Source organism: Nymphaea colorata, chromosome 12 (genome assembly GCF_008831285.2).
Source record: "Nymphaea colorata isolate Beijing-Zhang1983 chromosome 12, ASM883128v2, whole genome shotgun sequence".
NCBI lineage: Eukaryota > Viridiplantae > Streptophyta > Magnoliopsida > Nymphaeales > Nymphaeaceae > Nymphaea > Nymphaea colorata.
In genome coordinates, this window is record NC_045149.1 from 9,041,658 (window position 1) to 9,047,785 (window position 6,128).

The window sequence follows — 6,128 nt, forward strand, 5'->3', positions numbered from 1 at the left end:
CTTTTGGAAGGAATATATGAAGAACATGTGGACTACTCTGCAATATTGTACTGCTCATCATCCCCAAATAGATGGGCAAACTGAGATAGTGATCAGATCCCTGGAGATCTATCTCCGTTGTTTTGCCAATGAAAAGCCCAACACTTAGGCAAAATATTTATTATGGGTCGAATGGTCCTACAATACAAGCTGGCATACATCAACAAGAATCACCCCCTATGAGGCGTTGTATGGTTTTCCACCTCCCTTGATTCCACGGTATGAGGGAGGAACTGCAGTAGAAGACGGGGTGGACTGTGAACTGCGTTCCCGAAAAGAGGTTCTAACCTCATTGAAACAGAACATCCTATGAGCCCAGAACAGGACAAAACAAACTTATGATAAGGATGCAAGGATATGGAATTCAACGAAGGGGAACATGTCTGGTTGAAAAGGCTGCCCATGAAACAGAAGTCATTATTGGGGCAGCCATATTCCAAGTTATTGCCTAGATACTACGGGTCGTATCCCATCATCCAGAAAGTCGGCAAAGCTGCTTCCCGATTAGCACTACCAAAGACGGCACTAGTACATCCGGTTTTTCATGTATCAATGTTGAAGCCCCATTTTGGACCCGTCCCTTTAGTGATTGAGCACGTCCCAGACCAATTGCCTACACCTTATCGTGTCCTGCAACATAGGCATGTGCAACGTCAAGACAGGATTAGGCATGAAGTCCTAGTCGAATGGGAAGGGCCAGACAGTGGTACCTCTTGGAAAGAATTCGATCAGATCTCCCACAGATTTTCAAAAGCAGGAGCTTGGGGACATGCTCCATCTAAGGAAGGAGGATCTGTTACAAACCTTCCCGCAATGAGAGCCAAGTCCAAGGCAAACAACGCCGAAACCAGTCTTGAAGCAGAAGCCAGGGCAATAACTAGCCTAGGCACGGGTCCAAATGCGCCTAAAGAGTTTAAGGAAGTGATCTAAGGCAGTGGCGGAGGGAGGGGGGGCCCGCCTGGGCCATGGCCCTACCCCAGGCAGAGGAAAAAAATTTTAAATATAAAAATTTAAAAATTTTATTAATTCTATGTATTATTTACATCCGGGTTCAAATTGGCCCTACCCTTACCCGGATCCAAATCCAACTCCATGGCCCGCCCCACTTTTGTTTGCCCTAGGTTTTCAAAAAAGGGAAAACACATGAGGGAGAGAAGACGAGAGACAAAGAGAGAAGAAGAGCGTCTGAGTGATAGAGAAAACCAGTGAGAAAAAAAGGGAGCACCGACTACCGAGCACTGGAGAAGGTCTGCAGCGTGCAGGAGAGACGAAAAGGAAGAGACAAGAGGTGCTGAGCACGAGCACGCTGGTCACTACTGCCTGCTGGCTTCAAGAAGAGGTGGGGCCATTTCCTGACTTTCTTCTGTTCATTTTTGTTGCTTAGTGAAATATGGTGGGGCCGTGGGGGCCGTGGGGCCATTTTTTTCATACTTTAGTTTTTGTGTTTCTTTTTTGTTAACCATTTCTGTCATTTTTCTTTTGTCTATGGTGGACCGTGGGTTTCTAATTTCAGAGCAAAGGAATATTTTCTCCTTATTTTTGGTCTTAGATTTGCCAGTAACATTCACTTGTTTCTTGATCTTCCAATATCAAATTAAATAGATGATAGATATCAAAGGGCTTTTCCTGGTCCTTATGAGTTATGATTATCAACAATTCTCATTTATTTTAACAGGTAAAAGAGAGGCGCTTAGAACTTGAAAAGTTGAAGGGCATCTTTGTTAGACGGGCATTTGAATTCTTGAGAAGTTATTTTGCTAATCTAGTGGATATTTATGTTAAATGACAAAAGCTACTTCTCTCAGGTGGTCATTCTTAAAGTCTATTTGCATATCAAATTGAGTTCTTTCATTGAGGTTCTTATTGCTTCTTTAATCCGACTTTATGTTAATTAGATGTTACAGCATGGACAGTTAAAGCGGTCTGATCATGCTGATTTGCGATATAAATGTATGACATATGCACGCCTTCTGCAGCATTTGAAGGTTTTCTTTGTCTCCATGAGAATACATACATAAATGGCATTGTTTTTCATATCTGCAAGCTATTAATGCATTCTGACTTTTCCAGAGTCTTGATAAAAATTGCATGGGTCCTTTGAGAAAAGAATATTGTCATGCGCTTAACCTACTTTTTCGTAGAGAGGTGAGTAGCTACATTCTTCGTGTTGCTATATTCCTCATCTTTTTGCTTTACAGCTTGGTTTTCATCAATTTAACTACTGATCTGTATGATGGTACACATAACTGTACGACACTTTCATATTTCATTTGGAATAATTGAAATTTATTAGTTTCAAAGGAACTTCCCTTTTCTCCATTGAATGACCATCAATGGAGCAAAATCTTCATGGTATACAAAAAATTTGGATGTCAGGAAAAATGACTTGTAGCAATTTCTCTACCAAGATGTTGCCTCTTATCTGATTCTTGTATTTACTTATCAAGGACTGTATCTGGAATTAGAAGTTTATGGCAACTATGAAGTATGAAGGCTAAGTGGAAGAGGAAGCAATGCTCTTTTGCTGGCCTCCTGTACTGGTAGCCACGTAATAGTTCAAGAAACATGCTTTACTTCAGATGCACTTTTGGTCTAAAAACACTTCACACGACTATTAAGTGGGTGTGTGGAGGAGCTCTTATATTTTCAAGAAGAAAGCATCCAGATCTGATGCCAGGGTTGTGTAGGGCTGCACAACGAGTCGAGCTACTCGAGCTCGACTCGTTTAAGCTCGACTCGTAAGCACATTCGAGCTGCTTATTTAGTTAAACGAGTCGAGCTCGAGTTAACGAGCCGACTCGTTTAATTAATCGAGTCGAGTTCGAGTTCATTTCAGTGAACTCGTTAAAGCTCGACTCGGCTCGATTAATGAATGAACCGGTTTTAAAAAAATCGGTTCAGATGAGAAAGCGGGAAACTCTTTTCTTTAGGGGGCGTTTGACAGGGCAGAAATCTACTGTAGCAAGAGGAAAATAATTCAAATTTTTAAAAATATTTCCCTTTCGTCAAACAAGGGATCAAAAAAAGAGCCGTTGGACTCATTTCCGGAATCACTTTTCCGGAAATATATTTCTTTCCTGAGGGTGGAAATATATTTCCGGAATAAAAAAAATGACCGTTGCGGCTCTCATCCAGTCTCCCGTCGTCGCACTTGGATTTCACTTGCTCTACGCCTTCTCGATCTTTTCCGACGTCCACTAGCCAGCCGACGCTCCTCTAGTTCACGAGGCAATGGAAGGATACACCAGCCAAGTTGCCGCTGCCCAGCGAAGGACGCTGATCGGGAACCCTCCACCCATACTCCTCTCCCGCGAGCCCATACTCCTCTGATTTTAGCGTTGATTCATGACACGGCCAGCTTCCGGCTGGATTCTCTCGGTTCTGGTGGTTTGCCCCCTGCGAGCCCTTTTCTGCAGCGTGAGATGGGGGAGGCACCTCATGCCTCCCCTTCCTCTGAGTCAACATACAGGGAGAAGAAGAAAGAATTGAGAGAAGGGAAAAAAAAATGAAATCATGGCTGCCATGGAAAAGAATAGGGGAGAAGAAGAGAGAATCGAGAGAAGGGGGGAAAATGAAATCATGAGAATTGGCTGAATCGGAGAGAAGAAGAAGAATCGAGAGAAGGGGGAAAAAATGAAATATCTGCAAGGAAATAATTGATGACGCATGTCAACTGTTTGATAAAAAGATTGAGAGCGAGACGTTGTATTGTGGAACCGTATGAATAGTGGGTATGCGTATTGTGGAATTGTATTAATCGATATGGGAACGGCAGGTGCGGCTGATGGCGGGAGGATGCAGCAGGAACCCCCTCCTTCCCTTCCTCCTCCTCACTCCTTCCCTTCTTCTTCCAAACTCCCTTCCTTTCCTTCTTCCATTTCTACCAAACGATGAAATATGTTTCTGAAAATATATTTCTCAGTTATCAAACACCCATCAAAATGGGAATCGAAAATATTTTTCTCATTCCCTTTTTCCAAGAAATATATTTCCAGAAATATATTTCCAATTCCATAATTCCATTCCATCAAACGGCCCCTTAGGGTTTCCTTTTTTCATTCTCACTTCTCCCTCTCTCTCTCCGACTCCGACTCTCCCTCTCTCGCCTCTCGGTCTCTCCGACTCCCTCTCTCGCCTCTCGGTCTCTCCGACTCCTCCTGCTCTTCTCCAGTTCTCCCGTCTCCGACGTCTACAGTAGGAACCAGTCGTCCGCGGCCGCGGGCCACTTCAGCCTTCAGCCTTCAAGGTCAGCCGGCTGCTCCGCCTTTTCTGTGCATGATCTCCATAAACTTTTAGGGTTTCCGTTTTTTCTTGGATGATCATGTGGAGCATTTTTCTTCTGGTTTCTTCTTCTTCCTCCTGCACCTCATTCTTCTTGGGCTTGATGGTTTCGGGTTTGGAGGATCAACTGCGGACGGTCAGAGTTTCCTCTTGAATGAGGCTCTAACGCGTCCCTTTACTTGCCATCTTTCCTATTTGATCCGAAGGAAGTCACAAATAATCAGTGCGAAATCTCCCTTTCGCGACTGATTTCAGGTATGGGACCGGATTTCTCTCTTTCCCCTTTAAACAACAAGAGAATACCGCAATTATTGTCTGGTTTGAAATTGTATTTCTTCGTTCCCTATTTGGGCAGAAAATTTCATGTTTTACGCATTCTGAGGAATTGCCAGAGCTCATCTCCTTCTGCCACTGTTGTCTAGGCCATCCTCTTGGTGCAAGGCGAAACGTGAGGAAGAAGGTAAAGAATGGTTTTCCTTTTGTATTTTCTTGTTTAAGAGTTCTATAATCTGATCACGCATGTGCATTTTCTTCATTTTTTTCTAGATATTTTTCTTGCGTATCCAGGCTCTTGGGTTTATGAATATCTGAAAGCACGATGATTGGACTTTCAAGAAGCCTAAATTGCGAAAGCTGGAAGTAAGCACCTTTTCTCCACCTTATGTGAATGGCTTTTTTTTTTTTTTTTCTCGATGAGTCTGCTTAACTTGTGGTGGTCGAAGTAGCTGGCAGCTGTTTCAGCAATAGAGGTTCTGGTTCAGAAGGATCCTTGTCGCTCTTGATTCCGATGGTTGATCGGTTGATGTTTCTGATTTTTTTATGGATGTCTATCTTGGTCTGAGATGGACGTGTGCTTTCATCAACATAATTGGCTTAGATGCATTGCCATCCATGCTGTTGGAAGCCCATTACTGAAGGAACTTGCTAGACATTCTTACATGGTTTGTTGAGATTTGAGAAGAAAGGAATGGCTGGTTTTAGTGCCACTTCTCCTTTCAGTGGTTCTTTTCTTTTGACTGTACATATCATTTAGAGGCGCTTGTGAAGATTGCAATATGTTGGTCTTGGTGTTTTTACCAGCCTTGTTTCCAGGAAATATGTCTACCTGCCAGCAATTGGGTGAATCCAACTTTGACGTAGTTGACTGTTTGTTACTAAGCAGTTACCTTAATAACTTCTTGTTCACTAAAGAAATTCTACTAATTGAGGGAAGCAACTTGTTTGTATTAGTTTCCTTTTGATTTGCATTAGTTTGTGCATTTTGATTGTCGCCCTGGTTAAGCTGAAATCTGAGACCTGTTCCTCTATTAGAATGTTCGTTATGAACAAGCAGAACCATGCACTTATAACTTCTGAAAATGCTTGTATATGTAACATCTTCGTAAGAATACATAACAAAAAGTTTGGATGTAGATTAATTACATGTTTGAGCATAAGTGCATCACTTGCATGTGTTTATGTACTTTGAGGAGTTAGAAGAAGAATCTCTTAGAAATATATTTACTCATCATTTCTTAGAACTATTTACTTCCCAAATTATTTTTTTATTGGTAAGTAAATATTCATTTTTAATAGCATTAATTTATGGGTTCTCAATGTAATCCACTCTCTCTCTCTCTCTCTCTCTCTCTCTGTGCAGTTTGTTGATTTTCATTGATTTACTGAAAGAAAAATGAGATACAAAAACTCTATTTGCTAATCAGCAATTCTTTCTCACATTATTACCAAAGAAAAATGATTAATCTAACTGCTAATCAAGAACGTCTGTTTGCCTATTAGCACTGTTTTTTTAGTTCCATTATTTGTTA